A 23,719-nucleotide genomic window follows, 5' to 3' on the forward strand; every position below is an offset into this window, starting at 1 on the left:
TTTGACAATTGGGATGCTTCTCTAAAAATAATCATGGAAGTCCACAAATCCTTTTTGGACAAATACACTCTAAGTGTATAAACCCTTTAACATAAGTGTCAAAAAGGGGGAGATAAATAAGCAAGGGGGAGGTAAAATGAGAAAGAAAAGAAAAAGGGGGAGATAAACCAAAGGGGGAGAGCACAAGAGTAGAAATAAGAAAAGAGGTAGATAAAGAAAGAAGAGAGCAATGAAAGGGGGAGCAAACATAGAATAAAACAAAAGCAAAAAAGAAAAAGAAAAAAGATCAGAATAGAACAGAAGCAAAGCATATTAGATAAAGAGTATCAACACATTGAAGGTAAAAAGTATCAATAAGAGACAAATCTACTCAGAAAGAAGAACAAACTTTGGATACAAAAAAAAAAAAAACATATTAACTCAGGGGGAGTTACAATTTTTTTGAGGTATATAGTCTATTACAAAATTTTGCAATTTTGAATTTTTGTATATAAGCTGAGTTGTGAATATATTATACTCGAGAAGGTTAGATGTAATATGTACAGTTAAGTGTTTTTGACACTAATGTCAAAGGGGGAGATTGTTGATCTCAGATTGGTTTTGACAATTGAGTGTCAACACACTTAAGTCATTTACTAATTTCATGCTAAACTAGTAATGCTTGTTGAGTATAATATGAGACGATGCCAAGTTGCAATGAGTACCGAGTAACTCATGTGTTGAGTCACTCAAGTGCCTAATAGATAGACCATGTTGAGTAAACAATAGATGCCAAATAGTTTAGATGCTAAGTTAGAATCAAAATTACAGTATATGCTAAGCATTAGTAACTTCAATTGCTAAGTAACAGAGATTGGAAATACTTGTTTGTGATTACACAAACAACTATGTAAACCATTTTTCAGTTGACCAAAGGATAGAATACTATATTTTGAAGATAAGGATGAATCTATGTGTGGATTTCCTATAGAATTACATGTAGCCAATCAAAAAATAGGAAGAATTAAACAACAAAAAGGATGAATCTCAGCTGTAGATTCATACCTGACCCTAAGTCTTCTAGTCTTCTTAAGGAGGAAAAAACCCTAGAGTTCATAATGAGTGTGTAAGGAATAAAAGGAGAATAATAGAGAAGTCTTCATGTGAAAAATAATAATTCATGGAGACTTAGAAGTTATAGAGAGTGAATTGTAGAATCAGTTGGAGGAGAACAAGAACAGAAGGATACAACAATTGTCACATCAGATCAGGAAGGATCAAGAAGAACACTATACAAATTTGATTTTTAATTAGGCAACTAGAGGTAATCACAAGATCTATGCTGAAGCATCCTAACAAGTGATTTTAGTTAAATCCCCTAAGCCAAGTAGTCCTAATAGACTGTTGTAAATCCTTTAACAGAATGACATTCCAAGTGGATGTTCTGAAGTCCTCTAACCAAACACACTTCTAATAGGGTGTTAAAATCCTATAACAAGGTGGGACTTAATAGTACTTGTAAGCCTTTAATAGGGCATTCCCTTCACAATGTAGATCATGATTCATGGTCAAATGATTGTAACCTTAATTGGCTACACTTTATTTTTGTAGTAGTGAAGATTTGTGGGTGTCATCCCCACCCTAGTTTTACCTTCTCTTTGGAGGGTTTCTAGGTAATCATAAATGGTGTCAAACGTGTGATTTCTTATATGTTTACATGATTTAGATGTGTGTGCTTTACATGTTATTTCAGTTTTTTCTATTGAATGCATGAGATGGATGGGTGGTGAAAATTTTTATGGGTTCATGTTTTAACTGTTGATTCACCCCCCCAAGAAGTTTACCTTTCCTACTTGTAATTCCAACATTATTCATATTTTCCAAATGTTTTACCATTCTTATCTACTTCTTCTGCTAGTAATGTTTTAATGGTTGCAAATATTTCATCAATGTTTACCTCATAGGGAAATGGACTCAACCATGCTACCCTTAGTATTATAGCTTGTACATAGGTAGAATCAGTATCAACAAGAAAAATAACATCATCATAATACTACTCAAATAGAGATACAAGAATTCTGCTTCTCTTCCCCATCTTTTACTTGAATTCACCAAAATAACTTCTCTTTACATTATCAAAATTTTATCCTAGTTTCTAAAAAATTCACTTATCTATTGTGTCATAGGTTGGTCCTGACTCTAGACAACATCTCCAAAAGTAGGAAAAGTTTTTGGCACGTAGAAAAATGTACACATTAGGAGTGATCCAAACTTATATGAAGTATTTTTAGTCTTCATGAAAACTCCAAGATTCTTAGCTAATGGGATCAATTATAGCTTGGCAAGGTCATGGCTATGGTGTTTCTTCAAAATCTTATATCCCAAGTCCACTACCATGCATGACACACTATTCAGTTAGCTTGGCTGATAGAATTTGTGTGCAATTACACAAACCAAAAATTCAATGACATGATTGGAGATGCCATCTATAGACATTCCTTGACCATTCCACTTGACCTTTGTCTATTCTTCAATAATGTTCTTGGCTTGGCATCACATGGTTTTAAGTCAATCTAGGGAAGTGTACCTTGTCACTCAATCGATACTATCCTTGGTAATCTTCATTGGTCTATTCTCTAACCATAATTGCATGTCATAAGTCTAACTCAAAACTATCTTTATCCAATCAATTTTGAAATCATGAGGAAAATCTAGGGCACAAACTAACCCTTTATCGCCAACATGTTTGTGCTCAACCTTTAATACTCTATTCTCACACAACTTGTTATAAGCCTCCCTCAACTCATAGTCTCTAATTTCACTAATTTCAAATGTAAATCATGATCTTACATCATGAATCATAAGTACCTTTGGTAGAATCAACAAAAGGGCACTTGAGGGATCTCCCTTCATCATAATCTCTGGTACAACTTAGAAATTTGGAGGTGTAAAGACATCACTTCTTACCAATTGAAGATTCTTTATCTCCTTGTCTTCCTTCTTAATCTCAATGGATGTGATTTATACCATGTCTTTACATTAGGGTTTGAAAAAAAACTTCTGAGTGTCTTGGTAATAATGATTCCTTTAGCAATTCTCTAAACTAGCTGATGACACGTCAGTAGATCTTCACAATTCTTTGCACAAATCACTCTTGTTAATCTCCTTGAATAAATTTGCAAGTTCTCTAATCACTAGGTGAGTAAAAAATGAACTGTAAAATCTAATATATACCTTCAAATGGTCAAATTAGGTCTTCAATAAATGCTTCATACCTAGGTAGGTGCATTACAATTAGCTTGGTCATTGCATAAGAATTTAGTTAAAACCAAAAATCTTCACACTTAACTCAGTCAACACATCTACTTGGTCTTTATTGAATACTTGGTCACTATAGACATTAATACTGATACTCAACATAAGTGGTGTAATCATTTTTGTTTTTGTTTTTGTGTGTTTGGTTCTTTCTTCAATACTATCCTAATGCATCTCATCTTATGCAAATATGGACTTTAACACATTTTATGTTGGGAATTATTGCATGATATAGCATTCAAATATATAACTCCTTACATGCCTTCTTAGCATAGTTTGAGGTAGTGTGATCACTTGATCCATTGGATTGGGTGACCTCAACTTCATTGGTTCCACTACTTCCAACTTCTACCTTCTTTCTCCATGTTTGATTAATCTCATTCCTTGTTTTCTCTACATCAACTTTATATTTTCCTTTTTTGTGTCCATTGCCTGGTGCTAGTGCTTGGGTCTTGTAGTTCTTTCTTACATGTCCAATCTTGTGACAACTATAACAAACTAAAATTTCATTCATCGAACTCTTTGATTTGCATCTAAAATGGGTACTGATACAATTTTATGCAATATGTCCATAATCACCATAGTAATGGCAACTATACCATGTGTTGTAATACCAATTACATGAGTTACCTTGTTTGGATGCATTAATTTTCCTCTTGGTTGTCTAGTTAGAATTTTTCTTAGATTTGTATTCTTGAGCTCTATGTCCATACTTTTGACAATTGTAGCAATGACCTTCGAATCTAGGTGCAACTGGTGTATTTTTGGGCATTAACCTAGATTCATGTGCTTGGTGTCCTTGTTTCTTATAGTTAAAACAATGTCCATTGAATTTTGGCTTAGAATTTTTCTTTCCATTCTTGCTTCTATAGATATTTTTTGTATGTCCAAATTTTCCATAGTGATGACATGTAGGTTTTTTGTGTTTTGGCTTTGCATTCCTTTATTCTCCACTCTTTGATGATTCTCCTTCTTTAGTAGATGATAGATGCTTGGTATATCCTAGCCCAGAGGTGTCACGAGGTGTTCTTGGTGATCTCATTAGTTCTTCAAAGTATCTTATAGCTTCATTAGGTTTGTTCATCCTTTCAATGAGTTCCTTTTTAGATCTAAAATCATTCTTTAGTTGATCATTTTACTATCTCAAATTTGCAATCTCTATGTCCTTCCTATTTAGTTCTTGATTTTCAAGTAGTAGTTGATTCACCAATGCCAATTGATTGTTTGTGAGATTTTGCACATTAGATGTCCTTTCATCAAGTCTTGTAGTCATTTGTCTCTTGTCTTATTCTGCCATAATTTTGTCTTCCACATCTATCTTTTTCTATTTAGTCACTTCACATAGCTTTATTGACTAGATTTCATGTTCTCTTTTTAGTCCTTTGACTTCTTCATTCAAAATGTTATTTTTCTCCAATAGGCCTACCATAGCTACATCACTTTCACTTGAATTGCCATTGTCAAGTAGTCTTTTAGTGTCTTCTCCTTAATAAAGTGTATCATTTTTTTGAAAAGCCAAATCTTTCCTTTTCTTTAAGGATCTCTTTAATACCTCTCATGCTACAATATGATCTGTATGCCAAGCTTCTGGTTCTCTTTGATTATCCCTAGTTTGTAACCCTCCACCTCCAAGATCTTAACTCTCAAGTTGTTAGAATTCTTCTAAGAGAACTAGGCTATGATACCAATTATTGGAAGTCTTATTGGGTAAGTAAAATATTGAGAGGTGAGGTGAATCAAGATCTACAAAATTTTTAACTTCTTGAAACAAATGACAAATCAAATGTGTTCACCTCTAATCCATATCATATCTAGATCATGAACCATATAACCAAAACTTGGAATTCTGAAATATATATAACTATTGATCACATCTATGAGGTTAAAGTAAATGTGAACACATAACACACAATATTTGGTTACCCAAAAACCCTCCAAGGTGAAGGTAAAATTGGGGTGGGGATGACAACCGCAAATCTTCACTACTGCAACAATAAAGTGTGTCTATTTAGGCTAAAATGTTTAATCACTTCTAGTGATCTACCCTATGAGGGCTTAACCCTTCTAAGAGATTACAAGACTTATTAAATCCATATTGGTGAAAGGATTTGAAACTTATAACTAAGTAAGCACTATATTAGGAGATTTACATAGGCTTGTTAGGACCATTCTGTTAAGAGACTTACCCTAATTCACTTGATAGAATGTATCAATACTTGATCCTTTGATTAGAACACTGATGATAGAGATCTCCTCTTTTCCAATTCTAGTTTTATCTCCTTATCTAATATATTGTGTTCTATCCATCACTATTATGCCAATTTCTCTTTTTGGTCTCCTTACTTCTAACATCCAAACATATCCTTCTTCACTATCTCTTCATCTCTCTTCACATATTAATTGATTTAGGGTTTGGGATCTCCTTAAATAACCAATGAACCTTCTAGATCAAGATTAACAATATAGATTTATCCCCTTTTCTACTTAACCATTCCCTTTTTCTGATTGGATACACTAGCATTACAAGGATTAATGATTTATGAAAAAATATGTAATTAACTCCTTAAATTAGTCCTTGATCATCGAAACATGTGTAGAATTCAAAAAAAATGGTTTAACTCATTGTTTATGCCATTCTAAAGTCATATATTAAAACTAGTTTGCTCGGCACTTGTATACCCTGATGCTTGGTCATGACTGAAAATCATGCTATCACTCAAATTCTAAATTCTCGACACTTACTATGTAACTCAACATGAAATATCTCACTTTAGCTTGGCATTCACTGAATTCTATCTTTACTTGACATATGTTGTCACTTGGTTCATACTGGAGTACTTGGCAATTGAAGACATACTTGGCTCAAACTAAAATGTGAACATATACATCACTCAACTTTCCTTGTATGGCTCAATCACAATTATGATCGACCAAATCTTCCTTGGAAATGACTAAGTGTTTGACACTAATTAGAAACATGGCTTAGAGATCAAAAAAAAAATATATTACTCAGTTACATTAGTTTAAGGATATTCCCCTTATTAAGAAGATACATATATCAATTCCATTTTATTGTGGGGCATTCCCATTTAACATTTCATTTGTTTAGCCTTTAGGTTGATCCCTTACATGAGTTCTTCCATGCTTCATAACTGATCCAATTGATCACATATGACATTGGTGCCTATGATTTGGATACTTGTTTCTTATTTAAGTCATTCCTATTAATTTTTCCTTTATCCTTTAATTGTATTTTAGATTTTTGCAAAATCCTGCTCTTTGGCCAAGATTAGGGTTAGTAATATAGATAAACTAAGATTAAATGTTCACTTGATATTAATTTTTAGATTATTAGGTGTTAAATAGATCGGACTAATGTATTTGTACTTAAAAAAAATGTGGATAACATAAACAAATAAATATTTCATAATATGTACTTCATAACACAAACAACTATATCAGACAAGTCAAATAGATGATACCAACAAAGTACGGGTTCCCCATATTATTGAACTAGGATACTATAAAGCTATATTCTATTAGATAAAGGCCTTCATGAATAAAATATGTGATGGAAAGGTATATAGGTCCCTAAAACCTAATTTTTTTGATTATAGTAAAAGCCTTCTATCAATTCTTCCATAATGAGATACCCATCAACCCCTAGGTTTTCTAACTTATCAGCTAATCCATTCCCTCATCTATAAATATGACCTACTTTAACATTTCTAAAGAGTTTTAAAAATTCACAAGTGATTTATAATTTTAAATTTAGTATCCAATTTGGATTTGCTCCTGATCTTATCAAATTAATAATAATGAGTGACTCACCTCCTATTTATATATTAGGAAACCCTTTATTACTACAAATCTTGATATCTTCTATAGGAAGTATAATTTAAATTACGTTGTTAAATGCTATTCCTAGAGGTTTTGTTAAGTTTAGTAACATATTTTGTTGACTATCATGTAGAATACATCCTTAATCAGTTATACCTAGATTGCCCCTCGATGCAACATCAAAGTTTAATTTCATCCAACCTTCTTGAGGGGGAGTCTATTTATAGTTTTCTTTAGAAAATTTTCTTTCTTTACTCGATTTTCCTACCAAGTTTGGGAGTTCAAGCCCAAACCATTCTTTAATTATTTGTTCATCCCATTGAGAAAATCATCCTTCAAACATTTGTCTATTTAACACCCTATTGTTCATTACTTCTACTATGCTTGCTTCTATTTTATTGATAAGAACATAAAATTTTCATCCCCATTCATTTGAATAATCTTACGTTTCTTTCTTTCCATATGTTTTAGGCTACTATTAAAGGAGATATTCGCCAAATAATATTATAAAAAGGATAACTTTGTGGATTAGGTCATGTCTTAATGAAATTAGCAAGTTGTTGTAGATGTGTTGATTTCCGTCCTATTTTTTGTTGAAACCATTGCCAACATTTTTTTGAGAAGGGAAACTACCAAAGAAGATGTTCCTCATCTTCTTCACCATTCTCATATAATAAAAATCTTGAGGGCCTTTGAAAACCCACCTTCCTAAACTAGTCTGTAGTTAAAATCCTATTTTTGCATTTCTGCCCCATAGGAAGAAATATTTCTTTTGAAAACTCTTTTTACTTTAGTAGAGATGTAAAGGGATTTCTAGGTTATGAGGAGCATGATTTTGATTAATTAGATCATAACCATTTTCTACCACATATCCTCCTATTTTAGATTTAACACATTTGATATTGTCTTCTCTATCCTTAATCTAAATATTTCTTTGTTTAAGGATCTCTTAAAGGTCTTCTCTTTCTTCAGGGCTTAAAGTTGTACCTTCTTATGATTTCTAATTCTATAGCATAAATGGGTTTCCTACAAATATTTCTATGTAATGATTAAGAGTGTTCCCCTAGAGGTCTTTGATGGTGTTTTTAACACTTTGATTTTTAAGTTTTTCTAATGGTACATATATCCTCTCCAAGTGTCTTCCCAAAATAGTGTTGAATCACTCCTTCCTATGTCCCAACTTACATTTGTTAATATAATATTTTGACATTCTAGCATGAAGTTCCACACCTTGGAACCCCTAGGATGATTTTTTGTTCCTAATATACTTGTTGGATCATTATGGTATAGATATGTATTGTAGATAATCCTTTCCCATTTCCTTTTATGTTACTTATATAGTCTCCATACTTGTTTGGGCTCCAGTCCCAAGTTTTATAGACCTATAGCTTTCATCCCTGCCCCTCCTTGATTATGTGGTTGGAAGATTCTATCCCATATGATAAGAGAAAATTTACATTGGTCAGAGGTACCTGACCAGAAGAAGCTTCTTTGTTCTTTAGTTAATTTAGTTTTGGTCTTTGAGATAGAGGGATAAAAGACATTTGATAAATTGGGACAAGTGATAAAATTTCCTTAATCATTTTTTTCATCCTATACTAGAAACTCTTTTCCCTTTCCAACTATTTATCCTCTAATTTAATTTAGATAATATTATATCCCAAGATTTAGAGGAATGAATTCCTTTTTTATAGTCAAATCTAGATATTTATTCTATTTGCAATTGATTTAGACAAAATTTTATAAATAGTGTTACATAGAGCTACAGGCCCGTAATCTGCTACAACTTCTTAGGATTTCTTTTTGGGTATGAGGTAAAAAAGGTATTAATAATTTGTTTAAGAAATCACCCTACTCTTTGAGCATTCTCCAATTCTTCCCATAGTTCATAGCTTAAAAGTCAAGAGCATTTTTGGAAAAATAAGGCTTGGAATCCATCCGGTCTTGGTGCTAATTAGGGTGGAGATCAAAAGGGATTCCCTCATTTCTTTAATAGAAAATATTTTATTTAGAAAATTATTATATTATATTATAATGTATGGGATATTTCTCAAGAGATGTCTTTACACATCTAGATTTGAGTGTGGGGATTCATTGAAAGCATTATGAAAATATTCTACAAATACCTTTCTTATTTCTATCGGTTTATCTACAATTGATCTATTTTCATCTTTGAATTGGGTTATAGTATTCATTATTCTTCTTTCTTTAGTGATGCTATTAAAAAAATTGGTATTTTTATCACCTTTAGACAACCATGTTTCACAAGTTTTTTAATTTCTAGAAAATCTCTTCCTTAGCTCGCAAGTTTTCATGTTTTCGTAATAACTCCTTTTGTATAAAGTAGATATCCCTATTCATACCTTCTATCAATTTTATTTTTGAGCTCTACTATCTCCATTTCTATTTCCAATTTATTTGATAAAATATTACCAAAATGTTTCCTATTCCAATCTAAGATTCTTTGTTTGGTATGTTTTTGTTTAGACATAGAAAAATAACTTTAATCCTCTAAAAATCCTTTCTTTCCACCATATCTCCAACATCCTCACGAACCTCTCATGTTAAAACTATATATTTTCTGAATTTGAAAGGATGATGTTGAGCCTTATTATCTTCCTCAATGTCAAGTGTTATTGGGAGATGATCTGATCCTCCTATCATGAGGACTGAGGTAGATAGAGTAATATAATGATGCTATTTTACCTTTATATAAGAATCTATCTACCTTTTCAACTATGAAACATGATACTTCTATTTTATTATTCCATGTATGAGTCCCATTCTTCATTTGAATGTCAATCATAATATTATTTTCCACCCATTGTCTAAAGTCTCTTAATGATCGTGTCTCATAATTCACAGCTCCCATTTTTTATTCTTATTAAGAATTGCATTGAAATACCCTTCTAGATTAACATATTTTTATTTATTTGGTTTTATAAATTTTTAGATTTCATTTCATCCTTATTTTTTCCCCACTGTAGAAATGGGTCTGTATACACTAATAAGAAATAACTTCAAATAACTTTGTGTTGTTTTCACTAAACCAACTTGCTAATTATGGTTATTAATTTGGATTTGAAAGATTACTCTCCTAGGATCCCATAACATAGCTATTCCTCAAGAGTCCCTCCTTGATTTATATAACTCTCCTTCCCATACTGAGGTTTCCTTTAGAATGACTTCCTCTTCCTCTAATAATTTGGTTTCTTGCAAGAGTACAATATCTAATTTAATTATTTTAAATGAATGTTTTACTATACATTATTTCTTGGGGGCATTTAAGCCCCTAATATTCCATGTTGTCATCTTCATGACTCATTGGGAAGGAACTTACCCTTCCATACTTGGAAAAATTATCTTGGCTTGATTTTCAACTTGACCAACTTGGGAAACTAATTATTCCATAAATTTCCCTCCCCTTCTCTTTGTTGAATTCCTAATGGTTGACTTATCCTTTCCATTGTATATCTTTACCAAACCTAGACTAGAACCATCATTTTGAAACTCATTCCTAGGTCCTTTATTTTCTCCTACATTATTGTTCTATTCTTCAAGAAATTTGTGATATATTTCTTCTTGTAGTTTTAGGATTGCTTCTTCCAATGAAATATTCTTGCCTACAATTTCTTCATTAGCTTCTACTACCTCACAAATTTTTTCTACCTCTAGAGGGACTAGAACTTCTATACCATTGTTATTTCCTTGAGAGGACTCTTTTGGTGATTTGTTACTCTCTTGATGACTTTTTTTTCTTTTGATTTTAAAATCCTTTGTTGTTCTTCCTTCCTCTTCTTCTTACTTTGCAACTAGAGGTTTTCTATAGGCTCCATATTTTGATTAACTACCTTTTTGTTGTAACATGCTATAAGGATTTAATTGTTTAGTTCTTGAGTCAAACTCATTGGACCATGTGTCATGATGTCATGAGCCCAAATTTAAGGATATGTGAATATTTGAATAACATATTATACAATGATAATTATTAAGAATAATAATGAATAGATAATAATAAATATTATAATTACATTATGAAACCAAAGAAGATTGTAATATATTCACATTTGAATATATATGATATTAATAACTAATGATAATTATAATAAATTGATTAATAGACTAATCACTATAATATATATTAATGATACAAGAATTAATATAAACAATAATACAATATGGTATTATATTTATAACAACATATATTTGAATATTCAATAATAACATACAATATTATATAACATATTTAATGATAACATATACCCTATAAAATATAGCTATTATTCAATATACATAAACTACGATTATAAAACACATTTAATCTGCATTGAATAAAATTATATAATTAAAATAACTATATATGCTATCATTGGTTATTCACAAAAGATAAATATTTATAATCTATTCAATCATTTGATGATAATATAAATTTATATTATCATTAATACACATTTAAATATAATTCAATAAACATTTATAAACTAAACCTTATCATACATCTGATGGGGAGAACATGAAGGACGATTGGTAGGAGATGCGTCCTATCATACATGAAGAGGTGCAATCCTTTCAAATTACAAGCTATAAGAAGGTTGTCAATCTAATTCTAGGAAGGGCATGATAAAAAAGAGGGTTACATGATCACATCAAATGGGCTGAAAATCATAAGGAAAAATATAAAGAGAAAAAAAGAGGAAGGATCCGCAATCGAAGAGCAAAAAGGAGAAAATATATTTACAGTAAGGATATAAACCCTAATGTCCCAAAAGGGGACATCACAAATGGTATCAGAGAAACGATCTTGCCATCCTATAAATAGAGAACATTGGACAAAAAATAAGATATAAAATCAGACGAATATGCCATATCACCAAAAATAATAATAATCAAAGATGTCCATGTGAAACCTTCAAGCACCACAGATTAATAAGTAAATAAGAAATGCATCAATTTACATGATCTCTTGAGAAGGCTTCGAGCATTGTAAACTATTTAGAAATAATGGAAGGGGGAAATATAATAAATAGGGATAAGACCAAAGCATATAATTCAGAAAATTGCTGCCAACCATACAAAAAGGCCATGCAATCAGATGGGAAAGGTAATTTTAAACCTAGATTGACATCAGGCATCTAGAATCCAACATATTGGATTGAAGTCAGACAAGCATCACCCATGGGACTTTGACCTTAGAGATTGAAGTCGAGTAGAACTGTCTTTACTATGTGATCTCTGTGTGGCACCTGCATTGCATTGGACATAAGATTAGATTGTTGCTAGGAATAACTAAAAAACATGCTTGAAATAATAATGGATAACTTCCTGACCACTTCTAAGTGTAGGCTTTCCAAATGGTCCATCGTTAACTATAGATGCGAAGCCAATGATAACATTAAATTTTGATTATTTAACCATTGAGATAACTATATCTTCAACTCACCCTGTGTGATATCAAATATTCAAATAGAGGGATCATAGGTACTTTATTCAATTTTAAATGGTTCATTTCCATTCTCCCCCTTTTTATACCTTTCTCTTTTAAGATGGTCTGCCATTCTTAATGTTCATCTATGCCAGACATCATATACTCTCCTTGGCTTGGATATATTTATAATTAAATCAGGGAGTTGGAAGCTCACCAAACTTTTACCTCACCCTCCTCTAAATGACCAATAATTCTCCCACTACTTTCTTTCTTGCTTCTAGACCAAGTTCATGGTAAGATGCGAGGATGAAAAAGTATGTGACAATATTGTTTATTTTCATGATTTAGAGGGTGTCCACCATGTCCCTAATAATGGTGACATTGACACTTAATGCTTTGAAGTTGGGAGCCGATGTTGATGTTGTTAGTCAACTTATGCACATGTGGGTTTTCTAGATTATGTATAAAACTAGTGCTACCCTTTCATCAAAGGAGGTTTGGCATTAGAGGAACACCATGCTTTTCCTCAATAATTGGAGATAAATTTCTTAACCTTAGTATCTTGCTTCTAGTGGCATTGGATCTTATTTCTTCTTCCACCCAGGTTTGAAAACAAGCTAAATAAACCCATTTAGAATTGTTCATTTTCTGTCCAGCTTTGACTATTCCATATTTTTGACATAGAGTAGGCCCCCAAACTATATGAAGTGCTACATAATGGTGGGTGGATATAAATTCCCAACTAGAGTAGCTACCTATGGGGTAAAATTGTTAGATTGTGGTGACTGATTAGGAAAGTACTATACATACTTCATAAATTCTTGGCACTCGGGGCATCACCCATAAATTTTTTTGTGCCCTTTTTTATTGAGATTTTGGGCCGACATGTAATTATTAATTATAACACTAAATCGATAAAAGTACTTGTATAAAAGAGCTTAGGGATAGGGATTTTTTTCATAGTTGTGATGTGAAATTGGTTCTTGTAGCAATATTGAGCTGTAAGGGATTACAGATTGTAATCAAGTTATAATCTCTAGAACATAATAATATTAGACTTGATGTTTGGTGGACATAGCCTAGGGATTGGGTGAACGATATTAAATCTTGGTGCCTTGTGTTCATTTCTGTGTGATCTATTATTTTTTGTTATTGGTTATATTTGCATGTAATTGTTATTTTTGTCTCTGGTTTAATCCTAACAAGTGGTATCAGAGTGAGGTTGTTTTTTAGTTATCCTCTGCAAGAAAGCCTCATAGTTGAGTGGGAGCAATGGTAGATGAGGGTAAGCTGACGGTTGACAGGTTTAATGGGCATAACTTCTAGTTATGGAAGATGCAAATTGAAGACTGTCTTTATTAGAAGGATTTATGGAAGTTGTTGGAAGGTAAAACGAAGAATCAAGGATCTATGTCAAATAAAAAATGAGATCTTTTAGATAGAAAGGCACTTGGAAGCATTCAATTATACCTGGCACCACTGTTGGCATTTAATATTACAAAAGAAAAGACAACAGAAGAATTGATGCAAACCCTAGCGAACTATATGAAAAACCCTCGGCTTCAAACAAGGTATTTCTCATGAAGCATTTATTTAATATGAAAATGGAAGGTGGATCTATTGCAGATCATTTAAATGAGTTCAATACTATTACTAGTCATTTATCTTTTGTGGGTATCAATTTTGAAGAAGAAATTAGGACTCTCTTGATTTTGTGTTCTTTGCCTGAAAGCTGGAATGGCTTGGTAATGGCTATGAGTAATTTTGTTCTTGGATCTCATACCCTAAAATATGATGATGCAATCTGTGTTATTTTGAGTGAAGAAACTCATAGGAAATCCTCAGGTGGATCTACATCAGGAAGTGATTTGAATGCACAAAGAAGGGGCAGAATGACTAAGAGAGGAACTAATTTTGGAAATTGTGGAAAATCAAGAGGAAACTCAAAGGGAAGGAGGTCTCAATCGAGAGGACCGAATGATTGTTGGTACTGTGGGAAACTAGGTCATAAAAAGAAAGATTGTTGGAATCGAAAGAAAAATGAAGGAGATAAATCAGATGGAGATAAGGAGGAAAATGTGGTAAGTAACAAATCCAAAGAGGATGCTTTGTTTCTATCTTTAGAAAGTGTTAATGAATCTTGGGTTTTATATTTTGGTGCTTCATTTCATGCTACACCTCATAGAGGTTATTTCATTGATTATGTCTAAGGGGATTTTGGGCTTGTTTATTTGGGGGATAATGAACCCTATCAGATTTTTGGAAAGGGAAAAATTAAAATTAAGTTCTAGAATGGGAATCATTGGCTACTATGTAAGGTAAGACATGTTCCAAAGCTGAGTAGGAATTTAATTTTAACAGTGTAACTCAGTGATGAGGGTTGTGTAGTTACTTTTAATGATAAAAATTGGAAGGTTTCAAAAGGTTCCCTTGTAGTAGAAAAAGGTGTGAAAGTAGGCACCTTATATCTTTGTACATGCCATATTATTCCTTCTACTTTAATTGTTTTAGAGAAAAATGAATGTTCAATAACAATTGCTGCAGTTGAGTAGGGAGAACAAATAACTGCTGTAGATTCTAATACAATACTGTGGCACAACAGACTTGGGCATATGAGTGAGAAAGGTATGAAAGTACTTCATTCAAAGAAAGTTTTACTAGGTCTAAAATGTGTTAATATGGATTTCTATAAAACTTGTGTCTATGGAAAACAAAAGAGAGTGAGTTTTGTAAAGACTGCGAAGGAAAATAGAAAAGATAAATTAGAGCTTGTGCATACTGATGTATGGGGACTGACTCATGTATCTTCCCTCTGTGTCTCTCATTATTATGTTACATTTATTGATGATGCAACTAGAAAAGTATGGGTTTATTTCCTTAGACATAAACATGATGTATTTCAAACTTTTAAGAAATGGAAATGCTTGGTTGAAAATGAGACTGGTAAGAAATTAAAATGTCTCAGATCTAATAATGGCGGTGAGTATTACAGTCATGAATTTGAAGATTATTGATCCAATAATGGTATTCATAGACAAAAAACTATTCCAAGGACTCCACAGGAAAATGGAGTGGCTGAACACATGAACAAGACTATAATGGAGAGTGCAAGGAGCACAAGGTTGCATGCTGGGTTGCCCTTACACCTGTGGGTGGAGGTTTTCAATACTATTGTATATTTGATTAATAGAGGTCCCTCTACTCCTTTGAGATGTGGTATTCCAAATGAAGCATGAACTAGTAAGAAGGTAAGTTATTCTTTTCTCAAGACCTTCAGTTGTGAAGCTTTTGCTCATATAGATTTTGAAAATAGAACCAAGATGGAAGTTAAGTCAAAGAAATGTGTATTTTTTGGATATGGCATTAATGAATTTGGTTATAGGCTTTGGAATTTTAAAAATCATAAAATTTTAAGAAGCAGGGATGTCATATTCAACAAGAAAGTGTTGTACAAATATCTGTTGTAGCAACATGAGAAGAAAGAAGATGATTATGTAGTGCTGGATGATACTCCAAAAGCTGATGTTTTAGCCATTCCTCATGATGTGCAACAACCACAACAAAAAATATCACACACATTGGTGAATGTTAGATGGTCAAAAAGGCAAATTAGACCTCTAGAAAGATTCTCCCCCTCTTTGTATTCAATTTTACTTACTAATGTTGGTGAACCTAAATGTTATGATGAAGCTGTGTAGGTGGATACTAAGATTCAGTGGGAGTTTGCAATGAAAGATGAAATGGACTCTTTACTGAAGAATAAGACATGGGATTTATGCAAGTTGCCTGCAGGTAAAAAGGATTTATAGAATAAGTGGGTTTATAGGTTAAAAGAAGAGGATGGAGGTAAGAAACGATTTAAATCCAGGTTAGTTGTGAAAGGATTTGTACAGCAAAAAGGCATTGAATTTGATGAGATATTTTCTCTTGTTGTTATGATGACTTCTATCTGAACTATTTTAAGTCTTGTGGCTACTAAAAATTTTCATTTTGAGCAACTTGATGTTAAAACAACCTTCCTTCATGGTGATTTGGATGAAGAGATATATATGGCTTAGCCATAGGGTTTTGAGGTCAAAGGTAAGGAGAACTTAGTGTGCAAATTGAAGAAAAGTTTATATGGCTTGAAACAGGCACCTCAACAATGGTATCTAAAATTTGATAGTTTTATGCATGAGCATGGATACAATAGGTGTCATTCAAATCATTGTGTTTCTTTTAAGAGGTTGGATGATGACAACTACATTATTTTATGTTTATATGTTGATGATATGCTTGTAGCTGGGTCTAACATGGATCACATTAAGGGGCTAAAATGGTAGTTAGCACATGCAATTGCTATGAAGGATTTGGGGGCAGAAAAACAAATCATTGGTATGAAGATTTGTAGAGATAGGAAGAATAGAAAATTAATGTTACTTTAGGCTGATTATGTTGAGAAGGTGTTGCAACATTTCTCTATGGAGAAAGCTAAAGCTGTTAGCACACCTTTACCTAGTCATTTGAAGTTGACTAAAGTGATGTGTCCTAAGACACAAGAAGAGGAGGATAAGATGTCCAAGGTACCCTATGCTTCAATTGTAGGAAGCTTGATGTATGCCATGGTATATACTAGGCTAGATATTGCACATGCAATGGGAGTCATTAGCAGGTATATGAGTCATCTAGGAATTGAGCATTGGAATGCAATCAAATGGATTCTTAGATATTTGAGAGAAACATCCAATAAGTGTTTATATTTTGGAGGCTCTACTACTAATTTATAGGGCTATGTTGACTCAAATTTGATAGGGGACATTGATACTAGGTAGAGTACTACAGGTTATGTCTTTACTGTTGGTGGGCTAGTTGTGAGTTGGGTTTCTAGGTTACAAAAGGTTAATGCTTTATCCACTACAGAGGTAGAGTATGTAGCTACTATAGAGGCAACCAAGGAGATGATATGGCTTTAGTACTTTTTGGAAGAATTGGGATACCCTTAGAGGGATAATTATTTGTTTACATATAGTCAAAGTGCCATTCATCTTGCAAAGAATTTAGCTTTGCATTCAAAGACCAAACACCTATAGTTGCGATACTATTTCATTCGATTGGTTTTGGAGGATGGATAGTTAAAGCTAAAGAAGATACATACAAATGACAATCCAATAGATATGTTGAAAAAGGTAGTAACAAGGGAGAAGCTAAACTCCTCTTCAGCTTTGGTTGGTCTTCTCAACTAAACATGAATTAAAGAATAACAGAGTCTAGTGTGGTTTGATCCAATGGGAGCCTTATGGAGTAGTGGCACAACTATAGGATCAATCTCCAAGTGAAAGATTGTTGTTTAGTGTGGAGCCTGATTAGTTCCCAAGTGGGAGATTGTTAGATTGTGGTGACTGATCAGGAAAGTACTATACATACTTCATAAATTCTTTGGCACGCGAGGCAAAATTTTTTTTGGGCTGACATGTAATTATTAATTATAACTCTAAAGCGGTAAAAATACTTGTATAAAAGAGCTTAGGGTTAGAGATTTTTTTCATAGTTGTGATGCGAAATTGGTTCTTGCAGTAGTATTGAGCTGTAAGGGATTACAGATTATAATTAGGTTATAATCACTAGATCATAATAATATCAGACTTGCTGTTTGGTGGATGTAGCCTAAGGATTGGGTGAACCACGTTAAATCTTGGTGCCTTGTGTTCTTTTTTGTGTGATCTATTATTTTGTGTTATTGGTTATATTGCATGTAATTGTTATTTCAATTTGTGGTTTAATCCTAACAAAAATCACAATCAACTATCACACTTTTATAAAGGAAAGGTTAATAAAAATAAAACTAATAAACTTCAATGACCAAGATATCATATTTCTATTGGGAACTTTATGATGATGCAAATTGATGAAATGTGTTAAACATTATGAAGATTATGGATATAAATTTTTAGTATTTTTTTGAATAAGAATTGACATGTTTAAAAATAATTTAAAGTTGATTTTTTTATTGTTGAAGAATCCTAATAAATCAGAGGTTCTACTTCCCACCACAAAACTATATGCCAAAAATATAATTTTGTTCTAAATTTAAAATATATGTTAGAAGACATGTATTGTAACGCCCTGCTAAGGGATACAAAAGAACTAACCTAAAGTTTTACTAAGTTTTCCAAACATTTTTTTAAAAATAACATATAACAATAGTCATAAAGTAGTAGAAGCAATACATACAATCATACATAAGCAAACATAATAGATTACATTCCTTAAGGATCCCAAGACATTGAATCACATTTAAATATAAATAGTACTACGTTCAATAATTAACACATCCACATAAAATAAAAACTATTAGTTCCATTCATTTAAATAATATACATTTGTTCTGAATGCCTCTTGGCAATAAAATTCAGAATGCACAATCATCCACTATACATGTCATAGGGTATGAAAGGCTGAAAGAATATACATTTATAAAAATAGATTACGTCATCCCTTTCAGATCCATGAAACAAAGTAGAATATAATAAGTGAAATCATCCATTATAAAGATATAACCATCCATCATAATACAAAAAGATAGAACAAAAGGAAATGCAGAAAAGGAACTCTAGCCATGACATCAACGTATGGATCTCAATGGTAAAAGTAAAAAGCACTACCACCTGGTCTTGTGGTAACCCAAAAAGGTCCACTCCCACTGTGCTAAGGAGATAGTCTCAAGTCCCAAATAGGATATCAATCCCAAAATCAAAAGTAATATCTATGTCAAGGAAACCCTAAAAATAATCTAACTCAAAGGTTCCAAGATAAATTGACATCTAGACCCAGAGGGAAAAAAAGACACGTAGGAAATCTATACTGCTAGTAGGCAAGTGTCATTGCATGAACCAACTCTAGGGTTACCTGACTAGTTTTTTAATCCTCTGGCCCCCTAGTGACTCTATGTGGCACTAGTATCCATTCATACTGACAAGGCATATTAACGATGCAAGGTCACAACCAAGCATCCTCTCTACTCCCAACCTAGTTCATACTAGCACTCAAGGCATGGGCAAGGAAGGGAAAGACTTATTAGGTTCATTTTACTCTCATTTAGTGTAGTGTTTTCACTTATTAACTACTTACAATGTGTTACTCAGGTAGCCACTTTGGGCCCCAGCCTCCATTGCAAGCCACTTCCCAACTAACCATACAAATTACCTACCCTTGGCTCATAAAAGTACAAATCAAAGAATCACAATTTTCACCTCAGTCCTATATAAGTGATTGGAAAACATCAAAAGATAATCCACAATAACACCTTAGTCCTTTATAAGAAAAATGAAAACATCCCAAAAATAACTGATCAAAGGCTCAAAGGTTAAGTTAAATATGTCATAACATTCCTCACATTATCACATAAGAACACTGAAAGCAATAACAGATAATAGATCCAAAACTCATCATAAAGCATACTAGACACATTACCATGGTTGAGTTTAAAAGATCAAGATCAAATCATCATAATATCATAGACACAGAACTCCCAAACCTCTGGTAGACATTCTAAGATTGGTCAATTCTCTAGTCAACCCAGACCCAAAACATAAGACAACATACAATTAACAGTGTAGTTTCATAGTTTGGCTTGATTTTAAAAACACATAGTTTGAGTTAATAGTAACTTTTGAATTTTTGTTCAATTTAAGTTTTTGAATATATGAATTTTACAGTTTATCCTTACAACTTAACCCATTCTCATTTTTGAACAATTTGCACAATTTATCCTTAATTTATGAAGTTAAAAATATCCCCATTAAATATCACAAGATGACTTAAAAATGATTATCTATTAAATTATTAAAATAATAAATATGGATCATTGTGTTGGGATGAAAAATTGCATACTTCATTTTTAGTCCCATTTCAAATTTTGAGAAATCAAGCCCCATAAATGCCCTTTTGATGAGATTGTACCCAGCTGTCAGTATGAGGCCTACATGGTGTTCAATGTTTCTAACACCTTCCATTCAAGATGTCCACCTGTTCCATGATGTTAAATTGAGATTTTGGGCTGTTTGGCGAAGTCTTGTTTTGAGTTGGTGTCTTTTTTGCATTTTATCCCTAGGGTCAGACAGCGACAGGAGGCTGTGTTTGTCTTTGAATATATCACACTCAAAAGTGTCATGACCCACCACTTTGGGAGTGTCTAGTGTCCTTACTTGAGAGCCTATGTTTCAAATTTTGAGTCATTTCAAGTTCGTTTGACTAGGTTTTGAATCCCTCAAAGTTGGTAGTTTACTGTTTTCACACATTTGCAACGTGCACACATTTCTGTGAAGCCCTGTTTGATAGGTTATAACTTTTGATCAATTGACCCAAGTATCAAAATTCCTTTTGCATTGAATTATAAACATCAGAGACTTGTCATGTTTCAAGTTTCAGCTCTTGACGAATCCTTTTGATCAGTTTTCAAATGCGATTCCAAATGAAATTTCTATCTTTTACTGGTGTCTAAATTTTTAGATTTGTTAGTAGCCCTATTCGTGATGTCATATCTCCTGATCCATGAGAGGTGAGATTGAATGGTTTGTTTCCTTGTGTTCTATATAGAAAATATTACAAGTGTGCCAATTTTTAGGTCTTGACAAATCCGTCTGCACACTTTTCTAGGTCAATTCCATTCGCAAAAAATGCTTTCTGCCAATGTTTCCAGTTTGCAAAATCCAAGTAGCTCACTTTGACTGCTCGAAAAATGTGTCCTGTTATTTTTCATGAGCCCAAATCATAGATTCATAATTTCCTCATTATAAAGAACCAATGCCCCAGTTTTCATCTCCCCATGTGCTCATTTGCCCAGTTTTCAAGGCCAAATCCGAACCTAGTTTGTTGTTTTCTGACTTGTTTACTTGTAGGTAATTTTGAGAAGACAACTTTGACGGTGAATATCTTTTGACTGGGAATTTTTCATGAGATGAGATCTGATAGGGTGCAAGTGTGCGGAATAGAGAATCAATGTGTTAGTTTTCGGAGCTTGATCAGATGTTTAGGTCAGTTTTTAAGGCTAGTCAATTGACCTTATGGCACCAATTTGACAGCTTGCAGATCAGTGATAAAGTGAGTTTTAATTGATGGTTCAATGCTCGATTCTGATTCTAATCATTCTGAGATGATCAATGGACCAATTTGAGGATTTAGTTGTTTAGAAATGAATTTTTTTAGTCGGACCCACTTTGGGGGCCCGATTAATTACATCCGATTGAATAGAAAGGAGGGTTATGGATTGTCATTTTGCCAATTTAGAGTATGTTTGTGCTATAGGAATTCTTTGAGTTTCCCTTCCTTATTGAAACCAAGATGATAATTTATGGAGGCTTTGGGGGAACTCATTATGTGATTAAAGGAGAGATTGCATTGGAAAAGGGAAAGAGTCAATTCAAAGCCCACGTGAAAACATGTGAAAGCATTGAGGATGAAATGGGCAGTTAAATAAATGAAAAGGTTGTCATGATTGCAAGAAAGTCTCCAGATGAGTGAGAGCAGCTCACACTTAGAAGAGCTCATGCAACTCATGTAGTCAACAAAGGTTTCCTTTCCTCTTCAGCCCTCTTGATGAGTCTATCAAATGCATCGTGCCCATTGTGTTCAATACAATGATTCGACAACAACTCTTATGCTTGGGCTGATGTTCACAAGTTTCTTCTACGCAAGATTGAACCTTGAATCAAATTTGGGGTTGAGAATGACCTTTCTCACATAATTTTCATATACAAAAGCCGCCCCATTGAGAATAGGAAATTCCATGCCAATAGTTGGGAAATTCCCACACAAAAAGGCCATAACTTGTATGATGGGGCATGAAAGCCGCCCGTGCATTCAAAGGAAGAAAATGCATCCTGAAGGAGGAGCTTTGGAATGCCAACAATACCCCATTCTTAAGAAACAAGCATTTAGCCGCAGTCAGACAGAGTGGGTAGCTCCACGCATGATAGGGGATCTTTCAGGTAGAGCAGCGCACCAATCCAAAAGCCATAGCAAATAAAAAAGCTCCCACACACTATTAACAAGTAGAGGCTATAGTCAAAAAGAAAAAGAAAAAAGATGCCTTTCTAATAGGGGTGTTAAATGAAGAATGAAGGCACAATAGATGTAAATGAGTACAGAAGTGTTGGAAAAGTCATGGAAGCTCTTAAGGTTTTTTCGGTTGTTAACCTTGTATTAACAATGTGCAAAATCAATGTAGTGCTAGGAATGGACAAAAGATTAATAGAAAATGCAATTTTGAAAAGAGTTGAAGATGCAACACAAGAAAAGAAGCTTTCCCACGCATAGATGCAAAGAGCAGACATCTTAAGTCAAGTGGCAGGCAGGTATAGAGGAAAAAGAGTTTAAGACTTAGCATTTTTAAAGGCAACCCTGCGCTTAAAATAAGAATAGAGACCACACATTGAACGCCAAAACCCACAGTCAAGGGATGAAATAAAAAACAAGCCACTGCACATAAAGAAGCCTGAGCCAAGATAACATCGCAGTCCACGTAGCAAGGTCATCCATGCATCAAACAGAGCTATAGAAGGGGAGGTTGTTTAATCCCATATTCACCGTGTGATGGGTATTTAATGTATTTAAATATAATTCCATGCACAAGTAATAATGTCTATAAGGCATATGGCTTTTGTGAAAGCAAAGCACGCGTGGGACCAGACCCAGATGCTAGCTGGAAGTAAGTGACGTCAGCATAGGCAAAGCAAAATTTTAATCAAATGCATGCAGATGCTGATGTGGTGAAGATGCCTAGATGCGAGGAGATGAAGACACGTGGCAGATCGAACAGTGCCTGCTTCCCCACATTAACAAGATGCGCACAAGATAAATATTGTAGGAAAGCGGGTTGTCACCACGTGGCGATGGGTGTGATGAGTTGGCAAAGATCAAGAGCAACTTGAGAGGATGTACCAGATCGTGACACGTGTCACGATCTGACGGATGACACAATCCCACATTATGGAGATGCGAGGGATTTAAAAAATGCAGAAAAGTGGGTAAGTGACATGTGGTGTGGGTCCCGTGGTGCTGATGTGGCAGATGATGCAGAGGGCTTAGTGAATCAAATAATGGCATGTGGCAATCGGTCAAACTGAAGGTTGACCCCGGATTCAAAGGGCCAAGGTAATATTGAAGAGTTAAAAATAATAATTT

Source organism: Cupressus sempervirens, chromosome 1, assembly GCF_028749045.1.
Source record: "Cupressus sempervirens isolate cs-2001-9-10 chromosome 1, ASM2874904v1, whole genome shotgun sequence".
Classification (NCBI taxonomy): domain Eukaryota; kingdom Viridiplantae; phylum Streptophyta; class Pinopsida; order Cupressales; family Cupressaceae; genus Cupressus; species Cupressus sempervirens.